The sequence below is a fragment of the Chiloscyllium plagiosum genome, chromosome 6, assembly GCF_004010195.1.
Source record: "Chiloscyllium plagiosum isolate BGI_BamShark_2017 chromosome 6, ASM401019v2, whole genome shotgun sequence".
Taxonomy (NCBI): Eukaryota; Metazoa; Chordata; class Chondrichthyes; order Orectolobiformes; family Hemiscylliidae; genus Chiloscyllium; species Chiloscyllium plagiosum.
The window spans coordinates 6,067,372-6,091,457 of NC_057715.1; the positions used below are offsets into that span (position 1 = coordinate 6,067,372).

Consider the following 24,086-nt stretch of genomic DNA (forward strand, 5'->3'; position numbering starts at 1 on the left):
CCTGCCAGTATATTAGTCCCCTTCCAATTTAGGTGCAATCTATCCTTCTTGTACAGGTCACTTATGTCCCAAAAGAGATTTCAATGATCCAAAAATGTGAATCTTTCTCCCATACACCAGCTCCTCAGCCATGCATTCATCTGTTCTATCCTCCTATTCCTGCCCTCACTAGCTCGTAGCACTGGGAGTAATTCAGATATTACTACCCTTGAGGACCTCCTTTTTAAATTTCTGCCTAACTTTATGTAATCTCCCTTCAGAATCTCAACCTTTTCCCTTCCTATGTCACTTCTATTTTTTTGGATAATAAAATGCCTATGAACTGCATGGTCTAATCAAGGTTCAATACTACCCTTGAGGACCTCCTTTTTAAATTTCTGCCTAACTTTATGTAATCTCCCTTCAGAATCTCAACCTTTTCCCTTCCTATGTCACTTCTATTTTTTTGGATAATAAAATGCCTATGAACTGCATGGTCTAATCAAGGTTCAATACAGATTCCTGAAGAAGGGATCATGCCCGAAACGTTGATTCTCCTGCTCCTTAGATACTGCCTGACCTGCTGCGCTTTTCCAGCAACACATTTTCAGCTCTCAATACAGATTAAGCAGAAGTTCCCTACTTTTCAATAATATCCCTCCAGAAACAGTGTTTAGTTGGTTCTCTCTTTGCCCTTGCTAAACTCTGTTGCAGCGCTCAGTGATTGTTGTATTTGTACTGTCGATCTCTTTGCTCTTCTACCCCATCTAGACTTCCACCTTCCAAATAATAAGTGACCTCCCTATTTTTACAATGAAAATGTAATACATTGCATTTATCTGTTGAACTTAATTAGCTAAATATTTGCCCATTCTAGTAAGTTTATTAATGTTTATCAGCAATATATTAATTTAAGCAGATCACAATTAGCATAATTATGGAAGCTTCTCATTCCAATGTAGCAAATTCTGATGCTATAAAAATATTCAACAACATAAAAAGTGCATCACCTACATTGAGAAGAATATATATTTTTTTAAATCGCTATGTTTGGGATCGTGTTTGGCATGGACTGGTTGGGCTGAAGGGTTTATTTCCATGCTGTATGACTGTATGATTCTATCACTATGAAATAGTAGAAATATTGATTTTGACTCCTGCTATACTAAAATGTAAATTTACACCAGTTCAGAAGTGTCTATACAAGAAACTTGTATTATTTAATGCTTTACATGAGGAACAAAGCTATTTCAATGAGATAGGTAAGTGTTCAGCAGACATGGCATGAAATTGACACAAAGTTAGCATGAAGTAACATTCTGGTGTGAAAACAGTTCAAAGTTTGGGAGAAGATTTGTAGCTCGGGTGCTCGTTGTTGTGGTTCTGTTCGCCGAGCTGGGAATTTGTGTTGCAAACGTTTCGTCCCCTGTCGAGGTGACATCCTCAGTGCTTGGGAGCCTCCTGTGAAGCGCTTCTGTGATGTTTCTTCCAGCATTTGTAGTGGCCTGTCTCTGCCGCTTCCGGTTGTCAGTTCCAGCTGTCCGCTGTAGTGGCCGGTATATTGGTTCCAGGTCGATGTGTTTGTTGATAGAGTCTGTGAATGAGTGCCATGCCTCTAGGAATTCCCTGGCTGTTCTCTGTTTGGCTTGCCCTATAATGGTAGTGTTGTCCCAGTAGAATTCATGTTGCTTGTCATCTGCGTGTGTGGCTACTAACAGTGCAGTGAAGTCAGTGCAAACAGTGCAGTCTGGTAAAGTGGAAATTTCTTTAGAGCAAAACAATAATCTTACACTGTAGCAAACAGAAAATTTTCACAAAATCCCTGTTATGTTCTGACTGGAGTTGATGCTTTAGTCATGTGTAACAAGGAACGAAGTTACCTCACCTTGCACAAACTCAAGGAATTATAAATTTACAGCATTTTACAATTGTGGGTCATGTTGAGAATTAGTAGATCATTGGAATAGAAGAATTTTGTGGTAATGTGCTGAAATCCTTTGGTCAAATTGCAACCTGGTCTGTGATATGTGCAGTTGATGTCTGCAGTCTATAAAATGTGCCTGAATTTCACACATGAAGTATCTAGTTGAATACATTATAGTGTAAGGTATTTTATCAAAATTTAGTGATGAAGGTGAAAGAAATGTAGTGCAAGAAGAACCATCATCAGGGTGTCTCAAAGCTTTACAAATGGTGAATTAGTTTTGAAATATATTCATTGTTGACATAAAGGAGAATACAGCAAATAATTTCAATAAAGCAAGAAATGAGTCCTATTTTTGCAGTTCCATTGTTTAAGGGATGAATGTTGGCCAGGAAAATAGGGAGAAATCTCCTGATCTTCTATGAATGATAGAAAGGGATCTTTTGTGTCCACCCGAGAGGTCAGATAGAATTTTAGTTTAAGGTCTGTTCTGAAATATAATATCGATAGAGGTGCAGCACACTGTATTAAAGTGCTGGCTTTGATTATGTGCTTCAACTCTTTACATCATGACTCAGTGGTGAAAATGTTGTTACCATTAAGCCTTTTCTCAAGACTCCTCTTTAAACTAATCTGACCATAGCTACATCCATCTCAATTCAATTTAAGATTACCACCAAAGTACAGCTTTGATGTGGTCATGAAAAAAAAATCAAAGTACTTTCAGAGGAATTCTTATTGCATTTAGAATTTCCTGAAGTGTAGCAAAAAATACATGAGAGCTGCAGCACCTGTTGGAAATGGTTTACAAAGTGATCTGGCTTGTATTTCTTGAAACAATAAGCCTCATATAAACAAAAGAGAAGTTAGCAAATTATTGACTGAAATATCTCCATTAAGGAAAGTAAACAATGTGTTATCTGCAAATCAGTCTGTGATACATTGTTAAGGATTAGGAAGAGTTAAGAAGTCAGTTTCATGGCAAAAAATTATTTTTTGTCAAGTTTAATTTTCTATTCTATGGTTAACTAACCACAGTAAATGCTACTTAACAGGTCAGGAGCATAAGTTGTTTCAGTATTTTAAAATGTACACAGTACATATCACATTAAATGGCCTGAAGAAATATCTGTTAAAATCATAGAACTCCTATAGTGCAGAAAGAGGCCATTCGGCCCATCAAGAGTGCAGCAACCCTCTGAAGAGCATTCCACTCAGACCCAGCCCCCTATCCCCATAACAGCACATTTCCCAATGGCTAACCCACATGGCCTCCATACTACAGTGCAATTTAGCATGGACAACCCAACTGACTTGCATTTCTTTGGACTGTGGGGAGGAAACCAGAGTGCATGGTGGAAATCCAAACAGACAATTGCCCAAGGCTGGAATTGAATTCAGCTCCCTAACATTGTGAGGCAACAATGCTAACCATTGATCCACTGTACCACCCTTGGAATAAAGGCCAAGTACCAGAAAACGGGACTAAAATCCTACAACAAGCTGAAAAGATTGCTGTTCAATTTTAACTAGTACACATCCACAACTAATAAAATTGGAAGAAGAAATCAAACCATCATCTCCTGCCTACTCAGAACAGAGAGAGAGACCCCCATCACCTCCCCATCAAAAATATATACTTTATTTATAAAAAAAAATCTTTATCTCTCTCTCTCTGTTTATAATGTATATATATGTCTGGTTACAATTGCTGGTTCTGTACAATCAAATGTGAAGAAAACAAGCAAACATTGGAGTTTGACTCTATCCAATCAAACCAAAAGCATCTCTTACTTGAACCAGACTATATTTATATGCATTTGAGGCACTAGGAGGGTCCGTTAACTGAACTTACCCCCATTTAACTTCCACAGGCACACCACAGACAGTGGTCTTTGCCCACTGCATCTTGGCAGGAACTGCCTCACTTTTCTTTATTTCAAAAATATCCTTTATTCATAATGGATTAAGTAGCAGGAGTTATCTTTGCCATGGATTAGGATTTTAAATGGCCAAAGTCCATATCATTTAATATCAATGTCATAGTCTGACATGACTTGAACTGGATGTCATACAGACCCAGCAACTAGCAAAATTCATCTCACCTTGACATGAATATGGGGGAATAGGGTACACTCATTCATGATGATAAAGTTAGATGAAGAAAGATGGGAAAAATCTTGAACAAAGTATAATCACTGGCATGTACAGATTGGTCTGTTTCTGTGCATATACCCTTTCCAATCCTATATAAGTCTTAGAGTTAAATGCTACAATGAATAGCACAATATCTGTACAAAAAACATTCTTGGGGGCAAATTGCAGATGCTTACATTTAGATTCATTGTCTCATTTCTAAACTGGTGACTAATAATGATTGTTTTAGTGGGTGAGTCCTTTGTTGGCCTGACTTTATAAAACAATATTTTTGTTCAATTCAACACTATAAGACACTAAAATAGAGATTGTGTAAAGTATAAAGTCATGAAATTCATATATATATATATATATAGAACGTGCTGAGCAAATGGATTATAATTGTGACCATAGCCTGTGAGGTAAAGAAGAGGGATATCTGAAGTGTTGAGTAATAACATGTCTATCTTCTAGCGAAATATCTTGGTAACAGAGATGTTGGTTCTCAACATGTGCAATATTAACTATTGAAGAATCTAACAGTGTAGCACATTGGGATGCAAACATGACACCAGTTGAGGCTATAATCCTGCACTCTGTAGGAAGCAGTCTTTTACCAGTCTCCAATCACCTGATGAAGGAGTTGCACTCCGAAAGTTAGGGCTTCCAAATAAACCTGTTTGACTATAATCTCGTATTGTGTGATTTTTAACTTATTAGTGATTGTCCTTGAATTGGCCAATGACCAGAGGGTTTGCTCACTATCCAATTCAGGATGGTATGGGGGTTCTACCTGGAGTCCTTCAGCCTAGAAGTTGCAGTCTGCAGTTCAGGTAAGAAAGAATGTGCCTCCATCTCAAGGTCCCAAATTTTTAACCTGATAAACCTTTAGGGGTTCAGCAGCCAGCAGCCAGGAAGGGGCTTGAAGCCTATTATTTCTGCTGGCCCGAGTTTGCTCCTTCTAGGAGGCTACAACTGGCCAGCTGGCCAATCCTATTCAGCCCCTGACAATAGGCCTCTGATTCCCTTAAATAGGCTACCTTCACCTTGCAGGCTGCTTTATTTTCTGATCTCCTATTCTGCCTCTGGGAAAATGGCTTGGGACTGGGTGGTGTCAGCAAATTAGCAAATACTAGTGTCCACCTTCCCACTTTGCTCATCTAAGGGTGACATTTCAGTTTCCAATGTTTGAATGCATATTGAATTTATCCTTGGTATACCATACTTATATGGACAATTCTCCATCATCTCTGCATATATCATTTTCCGTCAACAAAGACTCATCAGAGGTGGTGGAAGAGTGGTATGCTGTGAGATGGAGTTGCCCTGGGAGTCCTGAACTTTGACTCTGAACTCTATAAAGTCTCACAGCATCAAGTCAAACATGGGTAAGGAAACCTCTTACTGATTGTTACCAAGCTCTATCCTCCTCTACTGATGAATAAGTTCTCTTGTATAATGAGATTGGAAAGGGCACAAAATGCATTCTGGGTGACGGAACTACAGTATCCATGAGTGGCTTGGACCACCTGCTGACTGAGGGACTGAGTCCAAAATGGAATGAACAAGAGGGAAAAAATGTACAAGACCTCAACCTCACCAAAACACCTGTGCATTACCCAAAGTAGTATCAGTAGGAATGACCACCACTTTGTTCTTGCAAAGATAAAACTCTGCCTTCCCATTAAAGATACATTTCACTGTGTTGTACGACACCATCTGCTGAATAGGATAGATTTCAAATAGATTGAGCAACTCAAGAAGGACATCTAGCAGTGGCAGCAATAGACATTGCATTCAACTGCAGCTTGCAAACACATAATCCAGCAGCAAACTAGTGGATCAGACCTGGGTCAATGGAAACTTTGGGAGGGTATATCAGGATCAGAACCAGACAGAACTAAAAAATGAGGCCTCATCCAGTGGAGCGCCAACACAGGACAGCAGTGTGCAGCAGAGTAAGCAGCATGTGATAGACAAAGGGAAGCTATCCCACAGCCAACACTGATCACATCTAACTTCCAGTGCCCTTCCACACCTAGTTGCAAATGGTGGGAGACAATTAAAATACTTATCGGAAGAGGAGTCTCAAGAAAATGACACTGGTCCTCATAATGTGTTCCTTTTAGCCCTGGTGAACCAATGTGGGTGTATCTGCTTTGTATCCCATTAAAGCCAATAAATTAATCCTGAGGTGTTATGCCCAGAACTCAGCCTGATATGATCTGTCCCAGGCACTATGCAACTGCAGTATAATTTCCTTCCATATACATCCCAAACAATTTAATAGCCTTACATTTGTGATGCAACATCTTTTGTACCCTTACTTTGCATTATTTCACTCAAGGTATAATCTAAAATAATATCAATCATGTTGAATGACCAGATACAACCCTAATAAGATTCTGACCTTCACTTTTGACAACTCAGATATTTTCCCTGAAATCCTCATATTAGATTTTGGCACTTTCTGCATATAATTAAGAAGGATGACCTCCGAATTTTCATCAGAGTCTGAGTACATAGGAAGCACTTTCAAGTTACAGGTCATAGAGTCATAGAGTCACAGAGGTGTACAGCATGGAAACAGACCCTTTGGTCCAACCTGTCCATGCCTACCAGCTATCCCAACCCAATCTAGTCCCACCTGCCAGCACCCGGCCCATATCCCTCCAAACCCTTCCTATTCACATACCCATCCAAATGCCTCTTAAATGTTACAATTGTCCCAGCCTCCACCACTCCCTCTGGCAGTTCATTCCATACACGTACCACCCTTTGTGTGAAAAAGTTGCCCCTTAGGTCTCATTTATATCTTTCCAATCTTACCCTAAACCTATACCCTCTAGTTCTGGATTCCCTGACCCCAGGGAAAAGGCTTTGTCTATTTATCCAATCCATGCCCCTCATAATTTTGTAAACCTCTATAAGGTCACCCCTCAAGGTTGATGCTCCATTTCTGGAGTCTGGAGAACTGGGGGAGGCATGTTACTGTGCCTTTGTTACAGTACTCCAGATGCTCTGGTCATGCCTATTTGGAATATATTCCGTATTTCCTATGTCTCTCATAAACAAATCAATTAATCTTAAAATGTTTTGTGCTTTGCCTTCCAAAACAATCAATGGAAATAATTTACTCCTTTCTAGAAATGTTGGAAGAATTGGTGAAAAGGGGAAATAATGGGTTGTGTTGATCCTGGATAGAAACTCACTATGGGATAATTGCTGGATATAAGGTCTATTGATAACCATCTTGACTCAGCAGAAATTCAAGTCCTTAAGTGGCCAATTAACAATCAATCCACCACCTATCCTATCACCTCATCCCTGGCAGGCAAGAAAACATTATTCATTTCCTGACTGGGATATTGCAGTGAGCTGCTTCTTGGGTTAGGGTAGAAAGCCTCCAATGAAGGGCCATTAGAGTTGTAGATTAGATTCCCTACAGTGTTGAAACAGGTCTTCAGCCCAACCAGTCCACACTGACCCTCTGAAGAGCAACCACCCAGACCCATTTCCCTCTGACTAATGCACCTGACACTATGGGCAATTTATCATGGCCAATTCACCTGGCCTGTACATCTTTGGATTGTGGGAGGAAACCCACACAGACATGGGGAGAATGTGCAAACTCCACACAGACAGTCGCCCAAAGCCGGAATCAAATCTGGGACCCTGTGCTGTGAAGCAACAGTGCTAACCACTGAGCCACTGTGCTGACCAGATGATCAAGTTTTCTCAAAGCATATTCAGGCTATTTTTCAAACACCACTGAATTATGTCAATGTATTGCCAAACATGCATGTTGTCTTTTCTTGTCGTACTGGGTGAACAATGCACAGTTCACAAAAATATTTGCAAACTCTGCACTTATTGTATTTCTTGTGTAGGCAAAAGTCTGGACAAGATCCAACCTGTGGATGAATGCGTTAGCTTTCCCAAAAGATTTCCCCTGTTTGCCTGAAACAATAAATATTCTCATTAAAAAATGACGAGTTGTTATAAATCTGATTTAGAAGTAATACTAATGACTGTTGTCAACTGAATATTGGTGCAAATATTATTTTATGTTTTACTGAATGATCTGTCTAGTTCCCAACACATCTACATTTGCTGATTTTTATTCATTAATATTGCTGATATCTCAAAAATGTTGCCATGATTAGCTATTAAATATCTATTTTATAATCTGTGTCACAGTGTTCATCTATCAATCAGGTCACTAATTGCTCAGTCTCACTGCTGCGGCCTCCATACATTCCCCAGTCAGGTCGCTTTAGTTTGATAATATCCTGTGACCATCTGCCCCACATAAGCTGAAACCACTGTCTCAGCACTTCAGGAGGTTATTTTCAATTCATCTCTATCTGGATGATGTCCTGTGCTGTGCTTTGAATCTGACAGATATTTTACATGAAAAAAGGAGTCCTGTGTGAGCTCTGAGGAGAGCGCTTGGGCCGGTACGACAGATTCTGTCAGGGCTAAGTCACTGTGATTTTAATTCAATGGATCACTTTGTAACTTGTGTGTTATACAGAATGTCATTCTGTATTTTTGCAATGGAACATGCATCTCAGGATGACTTCAGGGTCGTGAGCCATCACAATTGGCAACCTAATCTTTTACTGAGAATTAACTGCGATTGCATTCTTGCTGCATTCACATCTGTGCATCATGATGCCTCCTGGAGACTGTTAACAGAAGTGAATGAAAATGTGAATATGAACAGTTAAGGTTTTTTTTCTACTGGGCAATGTGACCTCTTTTTCTTCATTCACTCATGGAATATGGGCATCGCTGGCTGGCCAGCATTTATTGCCTGTCCCTAGCTGCCCTTGAGAAGGTGGTGGTGAGCTGTCTTTTTGAACCACTCCACTCCATGTGCTGCAAGTAGACTTAAGGATGGACTACCAGGATTTTGAGTCTAGATTAGAGTGATGCTGGAAAAGCACAGCAGGTCAGGCAGCATCTGAGGAGCAGGAAAATCGACATTTCAGGCAAAAGCCCTTTATCAGGAATAGAGGCAGGGTGCCTGCAGAGTGGAGAGATAAATGAGAGGGGGGTTAGGGTTGAGGAGAAAGTAGCATAGAGTACAATAGGTGAATGGGGGTGGAGATGGAGGTGATAGGTCAGAGAGGAGGGTGGGGGAAGGTAGCAAAGAGTACACTAGGTGAATGGGGTGGGGATGGAGGTGATAGGATTTGGACTTTGATTTATGAGGAGGCAATGGCTTAGTGGTGTGTGACTAGACTATTAATCTAGAAACTCAGTTCTCTGTTCAAATCCCATCATAGCAGATGGTAGAATTTAAATTCAATTAAAAAAATCTGGAATTAAGAATCCACAGATGACCATGAAACCATTGTCAGTTGTTGGAAAACCCTATCTGGTTCATGAATGATCTTCAGTGAAGGAAATCTGCCACTCTCACCTGGTCTGACCTATATGTGACTCCACACCCATAGAATCGAATTTATACAATCCATTATAACATTTTTGAGTTTATAAAATCCATTAAGATGTTGGATTGCTAGCCCATTGAATCCACACCATCCCTCCAAAGAACATCTCACCATCCCCACCATATCCGGTCCCAGAGTAACATAATTTAGAGAATGAATGATCAATATATTCAGATACACAGAACAGCTGATTGGATCGATCATGTCCCATCAAGCCTGAGCTAACAAGAAGGAAGGAACTTAGGGAACTTATCAGCCCTGTATGATAAATACTGGAAATATGACTAATCAAGGCCAGCAACATTCATACTCTTCCCTGTTATTATTGAGTTTGTGTTGTGCATTGATATTTTATACTGGTGTTCATAAAAAACCATGGCTTTCCCGTAACAAGCTGCTCCCACTGAATCTTCTACTGCTGTGTTACAGTGGTCATAAATGAAATAAAAAAGAAAATCAAGTATTTAAGTCTTTAAAAATGCATTTGTCCCTTGACAATTGCAGATATTGATGCCCAAAGCACAAATAATGTAGTATATTAATTTATAGAGAAAGTGCACACGAGCCATGAAGTCTCCCTTACAAGTGAAATAAATTCAATAAACCAGCCTAATGTTGCAACATGTTATATATTTTCAATTACTGAGTGTTGGGCCAAGTATCCCAGCTGATTTCTCAATGTGAATCATAGAAGAATTGGTAAATTTTTCAGCATGATAGCACCACAACAAAAGAAGGGAAAGAAATGATTGTTACTCACTAGTACAATTTTTTACACCAAATTTACAGTTATTTGAAACTTACTTTAACAGAACATAAAGGCATTGCCTTGTACTTCTTATCTGGCATTAGCTTTAAGCTCTTGAAAATTATGATTTGGGCAATGCTGGAAGTATGAATTGCAACAGAGTGTGTGAAATTGATTGTGAGAGTATAAAAAAAAAAGAGTCCACTTCATCTGACAAAGGGGCAACGCTCCAAAAGCTTTTGATTTCAAATCAACCTGTTGGACTAGAACCTAAATTCTAATCATAGAAAAAGCTTGGCTGCAAGATTTATATCTAAATTATGTTTTACAATGCTTTCAGATTTCCTTTAGATCTGTGATATCTATTCAGAAACTACAATAATTTACAATCTTGTGAGAGTAAAGAATGAGACCAGTGAACAATCTTTAAGCAGTTCTTCTGTCCAACCGTTCACACCATTACCTCACTCACCTCAACTGACCCTTTTCTCTCTTGGTCTACCTTCCTAATTCATCAGAACACTTTGTCTGGGAAGTCCTGGCTCATCTAACCACAAAGAGATAAACACAGTGGTAGTTTAAGTGGTTATGAACAATGACTCATTGAGAAATAATGAATTCTTATCCACATACACGAGAAGCCAGGAGGGAGGATAAAGTTGGGGTGTGATTTTGGGGTGTGTGTGCCTACAATTGGTTCAGACTTGTACCTAAAGTTCCTAGACACCCCAACTACCATTACTACTCTCCCTCTGTTTGAACAGTACCTGAAGCATCAGGATGCAGCATTTTTATGGTGCTCAGGGATTAACCTGTTGGCTTCTGATGTCTCCCCATCCCCTATTAATTGCAATGGGAGCAGGGGTGCATTGCTAAGTGGCAAGCATTGTGCTCACTGAATTGAACATGCCTCCACCTTCAAATCCATCAATGGGGAGCGTATAATCCAACCTGATGTACTTCATATTCTTCTTCTCCAGGAAGTGTTGACTTGCACTGGAGTACAGTTCCATACGCACTGGAATGGTATTGACAATTTTATTGCCTATTTGATTGCTTTCAGAAGATCCATCTTCAATTCCATGTTATTACTCATGTGATTAGTGATTAATAAACCCAGTCAGGATTTCAGAAGAAAATTGGATATTCAGAGAGCAGTAAGATTATGGAGCATGCTCCCTGAAATAACACCATCACCAAGTTACCCTTTATTTACATGTACACAGTATAGGTCAGTGCCAGCTCCGAGAGTGAGCGGAACTCCTGATATTCCTGTTTATATCTGTCATCCACGGCTCCCTTATTGGATCAGGTTAACAGCCTCCAGCAGAGATCCACCTGGCTGACCTCGTTCCAATCACTACATCCCTTCCCCTCTCGGTCCTAGGACCTAGGCCCGTTTCTTTTCCTGTAGCTTCACCAGATCAAATTCCTCTGACTCTGCCTCAGATATGGCACCGTGTACTCTGCCTCTTGTGCCCAGACCATCTTGGGCCAAAACTCATCCTCTTTTTCAGGTGCTAATAATGTTGAGGTGGCGACATCTGCTGTGTCTGTCTCATCCTCAGAGGTTTAGATTAGATTAGATTACATTAGATTAGATTACATTACAGTGTGGAAACAGGCCCTTCGGCCCAACAAGTCCACACCGACCCACAACCCACCCATACCCCTACATTTACCCCTTACCTAACACTACGGGCAATTTAGCATGGCCAATTCACCTAACCTGCACATCTTTGGACTGTGGGAGGAAACCGGAGCACCCGGAGGAAACCCACGCAGACACAGGGAGAATGTGCAAACTCAGCACAGTCAGTCGCCTGAGGCGGGAATTGAACCCAGGTCTCTGGCGCTGTGAGGCAGCAGTGCTAACCACTGTGCCACCGTGCTGCCCATACTGTGCCACCGTGCTAGGCAGAGGGGGAGAACCCCTAGGTTCTGACAGCCTTGTCAGATGTTCTGAAGGGCTGGATATGTTCTTCTGTTGTCCCGTTTGTAAGGTTGATGTTTTCATGTGGTCCAAATGTTTGTTCAGGACTGTCTCACCTACCTGATCTTTGTAGGCCAAGGGACCTGACCTCACCTTGTACCCATGCAGGGCCATATCCGTGGATTTGAAACTAAATCTCATCCGTTGAAGTGAACTGTCTCTCTTTTGCTTAGAGGAGTCTTGTGTCTGGCATTTAGCAACAGTGATGTCATTTCACCCCCCCCCCCCCCCACCCCACCCAGGTCTGAGAAGATCAGTTTGAACCTGCTGTGGAGTCTTCTTCCCACTGGCAACTCTGCTGGAGCTGTCTCGGTGATTATGTGAGGGATGATCCTCAGTTTGGTATCAAGTGAAGCTATAGGCTGTTTCTTTAAGCCTGCGTTCAAGTTTGGACTGTTCTTTCCACCTGATCATTGGACAATGGATGATATGGAATTGTACTTCTATGCCATTCAACTTGAGGAAATAGTCAAATTCTCTACCAGTAAATGATGGCTCATTGTCTGTGACCAATATCTCCGAGAGTCCAAAAGATGTTCACAACTTTTCAATCATTGTGCCCATATTTGATGAATGGACTCTATGCACATCCAACCACTTTGAATGGGGGTCTACAATGACTAATAACATACAGTCCATGAAAGGACTGGCATAGTCAATGTGTAACTGAGTCCAGGGTTTATCCAGCCATTCCCACAGATGTGGGGAGCTGCTGGTGGTAATTTTTGTCCTTGTTGACACACTGGGCACTGGCCCACCAATGTGGCTCTGTCAGCATCCAATCCTGGCCACCAGACATGACTTCTCGCCAACCACCTTCACTCTACAACACCATCTGGGAGGTCAAGTAACTAATGCAGATGCCTTGAGCCACCTCCCGCTGGCAGATTCTCCACCGGTGGTACCACCACTGGGAGAGCCCGTTCAGATTTAAAACTGTTCTGGACACCCTTCCAGTCACCGCTGACAATATCCGACTGTGGACTCAAAAAGATTCCGTCCTGGCAAAACTGAAAGAGCTGATGGTGCTGGGGGAAACCGAAGAGCCATCACAACCAGAATTGAAACCTTTTTGGATGTGATGAGGCTAGATCATCATAGACGACAGCGTTTTATTACAGGGAGCAAGAGTGATTGTCCCTGAGTCAAAGTTGCCGCCAAATACTGGCTGAACTCCATGAAGGCTCGTATCCCATCATAAAGTCAGCCTTTATTACATTCTGCATTGTACATGACACTACTAATGAAAAAAGAGTTCTTTTCAGTCTTTGCCATTACCTAGAACCAAAAATCATAAACTACTGGATTTAACTATTCATGAATATAACGTCCTTTGTTACCAGGATATATTTATTTTTGAAGCAATACTATTAGGTTAATACTATATTTTGTGGTATAGTATTAGTTGTTAGGACTGCTGCCTCAGTGCCAGAGACCCAGGTGGCTCTCCGTGTGGTGTTTGCATGTTCTCCTCATGTGTATGTGGGTTTCCTCCAGGTGCTCCAGTTTCCTCCCACAATCCAAAGATGTGCAGGTTAGGGGGATTGGTCATGCTAAATTATCCATGGTGTCCAGGGATGTATAGGTTAGGTGTGTTACCCATGGGAGATACAGGGTTACTGGGATAGGGTGGGGGGAATGGATGGGATGCTCTTCAGAGGGTCAGTGTGAACTCGTTGGGTTGAATGGACTGTTTCCACACTGTAGGGATCTATTCTATTCTATTATAATGAAAGCATCTCAATTATGTTGCATTAAATGTGGCCACTAATGTATGCCAAAACATTAGATTTTCAATGGCAAATCATCATATCCTAGGTATAAAACATGATTATAAGTTGTGTACTGTGTGTGTTTCAGGGGCTGTAGAGGGATAGTTAATTTGGATATTAAGCTGAATTTGATGTCACTGATGTTTTGCTTGGAATTGACTTTTAGTAGCGTTGTGCACTTTTAAGCAGAGGTGACTGAGCAGTCATTCATTCATGTCAAAACCAACCTAACTAGACTGTAGGAAAGCCAAGGGCATATCGTCCTTATGTACATCTCTATTAAAAGCACAGTCAGTAGCTGCTGGTGCATGCAAAAATTCAAATATTACATTTTCTTTCTTTCTCTTGATCTTCCTCTTCTATTTGTCCAGCACTATTCAAATGGCCACAAAGATTACACTTTTATAAACATCTCTTTAAAATTTCCGCTTCCATTAAAATTGGAAGTGAGTAGCCTTGGGCATATTGGTTTCCTGTGTCAGATACATAGTCTCCCATGCAATGTAATACTATCAGTTTCTGCTGGATAAAATTACCCCAACACAGGACAGCAACAATCGTGAATGAGAAAATAAACAAAAAGTGCAGAAGAAAGGAAATCACAGAAATAACTTTCTAGTTTTCAGTTGACCAGCTGATGTTATCTGCCAACAGATCATATCTTCAGTTTGGAAAAATGAACCACATTTGGTGCCCAAATGTTAGACATCTTGCAAACTAAGAGTTTCACGTGTTTAATGGAGTCAAGACATGGCAAATATTTAAGATTTGACACTTGCCTTTTGTCTTTATACCCATCCTAAGACCTGTGAACACATTTGGAAAACTTGACTGAGAAATAACAAGAGGGTGATGAATCTACAGAACATATCGCTGGTGAGGTTATGGAGGTTAAGTTATAGAGTATATTTAAGGCAGAAATGGATCTGCTCTTGATTAGCAAAGGGATCAAAGATTATGAAGAGAAGGCAGGAGAATGAGGTTGAGAAATGTATAGAAATCATAGAATCCCCACAGTATAGAACCAGGCCATTTAGCCCAGCAGGTCTACAGCAACTCACCCAGGCACACCCCCAGTTCTAACCCTGTAACCCTGCATTTCCCATGGCTAATCCACTTAGCCTGTACATCCCTGGACACCATGGGCAATTTCGCATGGCCAATCCACTTAACTTGCATATCTTCAGACTGTGTGAGGAAACCCATGCAGGCACAGGGAGTAAGTGCAAACTCCACACAGACAGTCACCCGAGGGTGGAATTGAACCTGGGTCCCTGGTGCTGTGAGGCAGCAATGCTAACCACTGAGTCACTGTACCATCATGTCATAATAGCCTTGATTGAATGGCAGAGCAGACTTGAAGGTCTTATGGTCTTATGGTCTTATGGTCTAAAACAAAGCATTGGTGCTATTCTGTGTAACAACACTTACACTTGCAATAACATCTTTAAACAAAGAAAAATACTTCAGCATGTAGAAATAAGTCATATTCAGTACTAGGATTCAGACCTGTAATTTTAAGTGAGCAACATTACAATAAATCTACCTATTGACTTAAAATACACACAAGAATCAAATAAACATTCAAGTAATTCCATTGTTTAAGGCTACTATCTGTTCAAAGTCCATTTTTAAAAATCTGCTTTCAAGTTTAACTTCAATTCAAGCACCTATAACTAAAATGAATCTAAGAATGAGATGGAAAATGGATAGCCACTGAACACTAGTCATTTTCTGGTAATTACTTACCTGGATGGGTACAGCTCCAACAACACTCAAGAAGCTTCACATCATCGAGGACGAAGCAGCCCACTTGATTGGCACCGTACCCACAGTCAGAAGTTGCTCAGTAGAGTGTGTACCATGCTGGCATTTGGCACGTGAGGAGGACTGACCAGGAATGAGCTCAAAGTCTCCCATTGCCAGTTGTCCTGCCATTAAAACTGAACACCAATGGGGCGCAGGTCTGTGCACATCTCCGGCAGCAGCTAAGCATTCTGCAAAACCTAGCTTTCCATGGCAGCTGCCAACCTGTCCATGGAGACAGCCTGGCACACCCATATGGGAGCCAACACGGTACTGAATCCATTGGTGGACTCCTCTAACCATTGACCCAGTTTATCGAGCGTCTCTCACAAACCTGCCTGCTGATCCTGTGTCTGTCCATTTTCACATTAGTTTTGCTTCATTCTGATGAAAGAGTACAATTCAGAATCACTTGTGGATATATTGGATTTTGTAATATTATATTAAAAAGAGCTGTTTTCAGACGGAAGTGAGTGCACAAAAAAAAATTGCCAGTGTGTGGTAAGAGTTGTATAGCACAGGCAACTCGACACAATTTTCCTGAAGTTAGCCAAAGAAAAGCATAGTTAAAAATCACACAACACCAGGTTATAGTCCAACAGGTTTAATTGGAAGCACACTAGCTTTCGGAGCGACGCTCCTTCATCAGGTGATAGTGGAGGGCTTGATCGTAACACAGAATTTATATGTAATTATACATTGAAGAATTGATTGTCTGTTAAGCCTTTCATCTGTTTGAATACAGTGATAGTTTCACTTCTTTCATGTGTAAATCACAAAACCCTTTTTTATAAAAAAGGTTGCATTCTCGGGTTAGCTGTTAACAATGGTGATAGCTAGACAATATTTTGAAGGTGTGGGCCCACACCTTCAACATATTGTCTAGCTTTCACCATTGTTAACAGCTAACCCGAGAATGCAACGTTTAAAAAAAGGGTTTTGTGATTTACACATGAAAGAAGTGAAACTATCACTGTATTCTAACAGATGAAAGGCTTAACAGACAATCAATTTTTCAATGTATAATTTCAGTTACATCACACTGTAAATTTTTGGTATAAATTCTGTGTTACGATCGAGCCCTCCACTATCACCTGATGAAGGAGCGTCGCTCCGAAAGCTAGTGTGCTTCCAATTAAACCTGTTGGACTATAACCTGGTGTTGTGTAATTTTTAACTTTGAACACCCCAGTCCAACACCGGCATCTCCAAATAAAGAAAAGCACGGCTGGGAAAACAGAAATGTCTGCATTGATGTTCTTGATGTTGGAAAAGAGAATTGAGATATTGATCAAATGCAGGCAAGGGGGACTACTTTAGTTTGGGAATGTGGTGAGCAGAACAGTTGGGCTGAAGGGTCTATTTCCGTGTTGTATGACTCTCTGTCTCTAATAATGGCTGTGCCCATTAGGTCCTGTCCTGCCCAGGTTGGGCAGGTCTCAGTGTGTTGGGGGGGGTTTCTGCCTTAGCCAACTGTAGACACGTGCCAGTGACCTTCTCACTAGAATGGGCTCACGAATGTAATCTGATAAAAATACCCACCAAAGGTGTCAGCCTTTGAGCTGGTCAGAGACAGTTTTCAAAGTGCAGCCTCTGAGGAACTGGGAATATTCCCTTTCAGGTGGAGGAGGATTTGATGTTTGGAGGGGTTAGCCTTTGTGGGAAGAAGCTGTGTGCAGCTGCAGATGACAGGAAAGGGTGGAAACATTACAGCTGGAAGCTCAGGTATTGTGGGTAGAATGTGGTGGCAGTGAGGGACCAGTGCAACAGCACATTAAATCGCACTTAGAAGTTGGAGGCCCACAGAAGGCCTCTCCATGAGCAAGGTCTTTCTCCTAGCTCCTGATAAGCTAACAAATGTTGGCCAGCTGGTGGCCCTTAATCTCTATTGCAGACATTTATTTTCTGGTGGGAGATAAAGAGAGGAACTGAATGCAAGGGAAGTGCCTGAAAGAGCTGTCAGTGTTGTTGACACATTGCAGAAAAGGTGTTGAGGTGTTCCAGGCGTGGAAGTACAAGCCACAAAGGGCATGAAGAGTTCATTGTTTGAGGGTTAGGGTGAACGAGAACCATTGAAGGAGAGTGCTGCATGCAACATGAAAGTGGTAGACCACAGGCCTTTGTGGGACATGGATGAATTTTGAGCAGAGTAAGGTAGCAGTGAGATGATGGTGGCACTAATCCTTGTGGGCCTAAGAAGATCATTACCTTCTTGCAGCATTGCAGCATGTTTTGCCATGCCATGGACAGTGCATTGACCTGAGAAGCTACTTTATACCAAGGTATCAAGCTGTGGCCTCTTCTCCTAGGCCTGGGGGAAAAAGATGTCTTCCCTCTCCATCACCATGCCCACCAAGACCTCTAGGTTCTTGTCAATGAAGTGGGGTCTCAGCTTGCCTCTGACAACCATGTCATTTGCAGTTGAGCATGGACACATCAGGTCATTTCCTGGCCTGGAATTGAATCTATTGCCAATAGTAGAATTCCTTGAGAAAGAAAACAGGAAAAGGAATTACAAATGTCACGAATGAAGGTGATAATCTCTCTGTGTCTGTGTGGGTTTCCTCCGGGTGCTCCAGTTTCCTCCCACAGTCCAAAAGATGTGCAGGTCAGGTGAATTGGCCATGCTAAATTGCCCATTGTGTTCGATGCATTAGTCAGAGGGAAATGGGACTGGGTGGGTTTCTCTTTGGAGGTTCGGTATGGACTTGTTGGGCTGAAGGGTCTGTTTCCACACTGTCGGGAATCTAATCTAATCTAAAAAAAAAGCGACTTAAATGAAGGCATCCCAAAAAATGTGGTCTTTATATTCCTCATAGCTGCAAGACATTGAGGTTCAGAAGAAACATTCTTCAATGACGGATTTGAGGCCCAATTTAAAGTTTATTTTTCTACACTTTTTAATTCATTAATTTCCCATTGTGTGTAAAATATAGTTGGGAGACTTTATGGTCAACACTTGCTCTGCCTTATGTTTTCCTGGAAGTAATGTGTCCCAAGGGAGAATTGCCCAACTCCCTGACAAAATAACCATGAATAGGTCAAATTGTCCACCTGTCTCCAGTTGGCCATCAGCTGAGACCTTCCTTTGGAAATAACCCAGGGAGAAGAGATATTGACTTCTGCTACATTTTACCACCATCACTGACCAATGGACTAGTAAAATCCATCCCACAGAGACCGAGCCTCCATATAGCACTTAACACTCCATTAAGAAATGTATCATTTGCCCCATATGTCATCATGATGATTTCAGAATATAACGTAGAATTGCCTTGATAAAGAATGTCATGTTGATTTTTGTGCAGCCAGAATAATGAGCTGAATAGAAAATTCAAAATGAATTTTCTTAACGTACCATCAATGTTGTTATTAGCAACTTCACAAAAATAAATTGGCATGAAAACTGATGCAGGCTGAGTCAGACCAACCCCCTTCAAATATATCCAGGAGATAGCTTCTACCCGAACCTTTCTTATTTAAAAGCAAATGGAAAGTGCTGTGGTCCAGATGTAATTCGATTGGTTACACTACTCAGCCTTCAGCAAGATACACTTTATTCTTAACCTATATTTAAAAACATACAAAAGAAATAAGAATTGATGTAAGTTTAACTCTCTTGGAAAAGTTTACAAAATATTACATTATTTAATGACTAAACTGCAACATCCCCAAAACACATCCTTTGTAAAGGTAAATTCAGTAAAATAGATTGTCTCACATATAATACTAACAGTAGGAAGAGAACCCCAGTTTTTAGCTGTAACAGAGAGAGGAATAAGAGCTTCCACATAGAGCTTCAAGATCCCAGCAACTACTGAAAGCTAAACTAAAACCCTGCTTCTCTGGGAGCCTGACCCCCACCCATTTAGCCTGCTTCTGTTGTTCTAATGTTTTGGAAAAAAACCCAAGGCCTCACAAGCTGTTTACTTTATTAGCTTGGAGCAGACTGCTTGCTACCTCTGACTCAATGTTTCTTCATTAAAAAAAAGGACAAAATACACCTCTTAAACTCACAGTATCGTCACAAGAGAAAGATTAGTCATTTTTGGCCAAATTGTAATAAATAAAACTGTTGTATTCAGCGGATTGCACGTTCTCTGCAGCCATAGACTCTTTCTGGTTCATATCCTGTCTGACTTACTTGCATGTAATTTATCATAAGAGAAAGGTTACTGTCATTCAGTCATAAAAACCTTACAGTGTGCCACTGGTGCATTACGTAAACCTGTTTTGCAATTTAATTAGAATATACCTAACCTGAACAGAATCATAGAGGTATTGAAATTACAGTACAGAAGGCAATTCAGCCAATCAGGTTAATACAATTAGTCTAATTATACTTACTAGCTGTTGGTACTTGGCCTTGTAGGTTATGACTTTATAAATTGGTTCATAGGATTTGGACAATCATGAACAAAGCCAGCATTTTTATCTTTGTAAACGGTGGCATGGTGGTTCAGTGGTTAGCAATGCTGCCTCACAGCTCCGGGGACCCGGGTTTGATTCCATCCTCAGGAAATTGTCTGTGTTGGGTTTGCACATTCTCCCCATGTCTGCGCACATTTCCTCTGGGTGCTCTGATTTCCTCCCACTGTCCAAAGATGTGCAGGTTAGGTGGATTAGCTATGGGAATTGAGGAGTTATAGGGAGGGGGGAGGTGGGTCTGGATGTGATAGGATGCTCTGCAGAGAGTCAATGTGGACTCAATGGGCTGAATGGCCTGCTTCCAAAGTGTAGGGAATCTATGAATGTGGTGGTAAGCTTCCTCCTTGAACCACTACAGCATGTGTGGTGTAACTTAGTGAGTTGCATGACTTTGACACATCAGTGACGGAAAAGTGACCTACAGGCTAGGGTTGTGTGTGGCTTGGAGACAAATTTGCAAGTACACTCCTTGTTTTTCCAGATGATACTTGTCATGGATTTGGAAGGTGCTGTCAAAGGACCATTGGTGTATTACTCTAGTGAATATAATGCATGATACACACTACTGAAACTGTGCATCAATGCTGGAGGGAATTAATGTTTAAAGTGTGGATAAGCTATTAATAAAATACATGCTTGTAACTGGGTGGTGTGAAGCTTCTTAAGCAAGTGGAGGGATTTCACCACTGACTTTTGCCTTGCAGATGGGAGACAGGCTTTCAGGTTCACAAGGTGAGTTATTCACCCAGAATTATTCACCTCTGACCAGATCTTGTAACCACAGTATTTACATGGCAGGTTAGTTCAGATTCTGGTCAATGGTAATGTTTGAAATGCTGATAGTGGGGGAATCAATGATAGTAATTCCATTGAATGTCAAGGGGCGATGGTTAACCTTTCTCTTGTTGGAGATAATCATTGCCTTCCACTTGTGTGGCATGAATGCTACTTGGCACTTACCAACATGTGTCTGAATGTTGTCCAGATCTTGCTGTGTATGGACATGGACCGGCTCAGCATCTGAGGAATTGTAAATAGCAACTTCGTGCAATTGTTTAACTGACAAACTGGACCTGAATCCGTTTTCATCGCTGTGTTTACTTATTCTTTAATCTATGAAGAATATTGTTGACCAATTAAATTTAAGAACAAATACCACTGGAGAACTCCAAGTGCTTTGGTAAGGTTGAGTCAAGTGATTTTCTAACCTCTATCTTTATCTGTTTCTCCAGATGTAAGCAATACAGAGATGGTTTTATTGGTGCAGGCTACCCTATATCTGCATCATGCCTGGGTAAAGTCGTATACCCTGCTTTATCTCTACAGATATCCTTGAGTACAAGAGAACAAAAAATGTTGGAGTTCCAGAGGGTCAGGCAGTATCCATGGCGAGACACAGCAAGCTAACGTTTCGAGTGCAGATGACTCTTCATCAGAACTCTGACTGATCAGAGTCATCTCGATTTGAAACGTTAGTTTGCTTTCTCTCCATGGGTGCTGCCTGACCCACTATGATCTCCAGCATTTTTTGTTCTCAATACAGATTCCAACATCTGCAGTAATTTGTTCCTTCCTCGAGTATAAGTAACCTTTATATTTCTTCCGATTATCTTTGCTTAGATTAAAATATGGTGACTAACTGTAGACAGTATTGGCTAAATGAATGGTCTCCCTCATTTTCACTGTCTCTGTTGCCCTCCACTATTCTTACCACCTGGTATACTTAGTCCTTCTTAATTTTCTTTCTATGATGATACTACTTCCACAAGTAAATATGATAACCAATTTTTCTTCCCGCAATCTGGAGTGTCTACCAGTTAATTCATTTCATTTATCTTCCTAATTACCTTGTACAGAACACAGAACCTTGCTTTTCAAGGTTCTATCAGGAAAGATAACAATATTAACACATTATCTCCTGTATGAAATGTTCTGCTTATAGTATGCATATTTGCTCATTCGTTCTTTTCCTATGTAGTTTTTAAATATTCCTGCGCTACTTTGCATGCTCCGGTGAGTCTGTCTCGGAACAAGGACTTACAACCTAACATATCTTTATGTCTTGAAGAGTTTTGTCTGATCAAGTTTAAAAGATCTCATTCAAGACCATTGCTTGCCTCAAATGCCTAAACCCAATAGATTCACATGATGCAGCCTCCATGCTACAGAACAGAAAATCCAAACCTTTGTCCCAACCTTGTAATGTTATTCTTAGCAAGTTGCTTTATTTGTTATCTTAAGTGTGTGATAGTATTCCTCCAAATTTCTCAATGGCGTAGATTTCAACTGTCTTTGGTCCAACTTATACATTGATTGTATTTCAATTGGTAGTCCAGAACAAATAAAAAGAATTGAGTAAATTTTTACTACTTTCCTTCCTACTTTAGCTGTGATTGTTCTGAAAGAAATGACCTCTTCAAACCAAGTTGCCTTACATATAATAGAGTCATGTTTATGCTGGAGGTAAAGTTGGGGGAGAGGGCCTTTTATCAACCTTGTCTTCAGCATAAATACCATTTTTCTTTGGCGCTGCTAACAGGTCTGGTAAGCGGACTCGAAACGTTAACTCTGTTTTCTCCTCACAGATGCTGCCAGACCTACTGTGTTCTGCCAGCAATTCCTGTTCATAATCACTCTGTTGAGGAAAATTGCTCTCTCTGATCCATTCTATCTAGGCTTCAATATCCTCTCTTCAAACAAAAATGACCCCAATCTATCAAATCATTCTCCATTGCTAAAATTCTCTGGTCATTGCAACACCAGCACAAATCTCTGTAATTTCTCTTGTGAGATAACCTGCTTTGAGCACTGTGGTGACAAGGTTAACAATCACACAGCACCAGGTTATAATCCAACAGTTTAATTGGAAGCGCTAGCTTTTGGAGCGCCGCTCCTTCATCAGGTGGTTGTGTCAAGGTTTGTATGAAGCACTTTAGCTGTGACTTAACTCATGTTTTATACAGCTTTTTTATAACTTCGTTGCTGTTATATTCTAAGTTTCTGCTATTAAAACATCGTGGTTGTTCAGTGATTTAAAAAAAAATGGTGCTTGACAATATTTGTAAATAAACAAAATCCAAAATTTAAAACTAGCGAATGCATCTGGGTGTTAGACCCTAACTAAGCAGGCTGGTGATCTAAACCATGTTTCAAAATGTCTTTTATTTAAAAAAAGGCTTTCAGCTATCGTTTCATCGCTTCTGATCCCATCTCTCTCCATCTATGTCGCTTTCTTTACAGAAGTTGCATAGTTACCAAAAAGCTGTCTTCGACAAAATTTGGGAGTTTGTCCATTTCCTGACCCTGGTTCCATCACATCACTAACCTTTGTCATGCCTACAATTGACTTGGACCTAGGCTTTGTAATTCTCTTCCATAACTCTTGTATCTTTCTCCTTTTTAAGACATTCCTTAAAGTACACATATTTGATCATGCTTTTAGCCACTTGTCACAATATGATATTCTGAGGTTTGCTGTTCATTTTGGGTTGATTACGTGCCTTGATCTATCGTACTGTCTTAAAAGGTATTTTATAAATTCAGATCCAAAATCTCTTTTACCTTAGAAATATTCACAAGCAACAGCAGGAAACTGCAAAATTCTCCCAATAGTGCCATATCCTGCAATGTTATAGAAGCTTGCTGTTCTCCTGCTGGGTGCAACACATTGCTAGCTACTTTCTACATGACCCATTTTACCCCTTTCTGGATTAGTGGTGCTGGAGGAGCACAGCAGTTCAGGCAGCATCCAAGGAGCAGCGAAATCGACGTTACAGGCAAAAGCCCTTCATCAGGAATAAAGGCAGCGAGCCCTGAAGCATAGAGAGATAAGCTAGAG

At 40.7% G+C, this 24,086-nt stretch overlaps 1 protein-coding gene across 3 annotated transcripts in view; it reads right to left on the bottom strand.

Annotated features, from left to right (window-relative positions):
- Positions 1-24,086, bottom strand: part of LOC122550442 (transmembrane protein FAM155A-like) — a 521,930-nt gene that overhangs the window by 33,191 nt on the left and 464,653 nt on the right. The gene's annotated exons all lie outside the window — the stretch shown is intronic.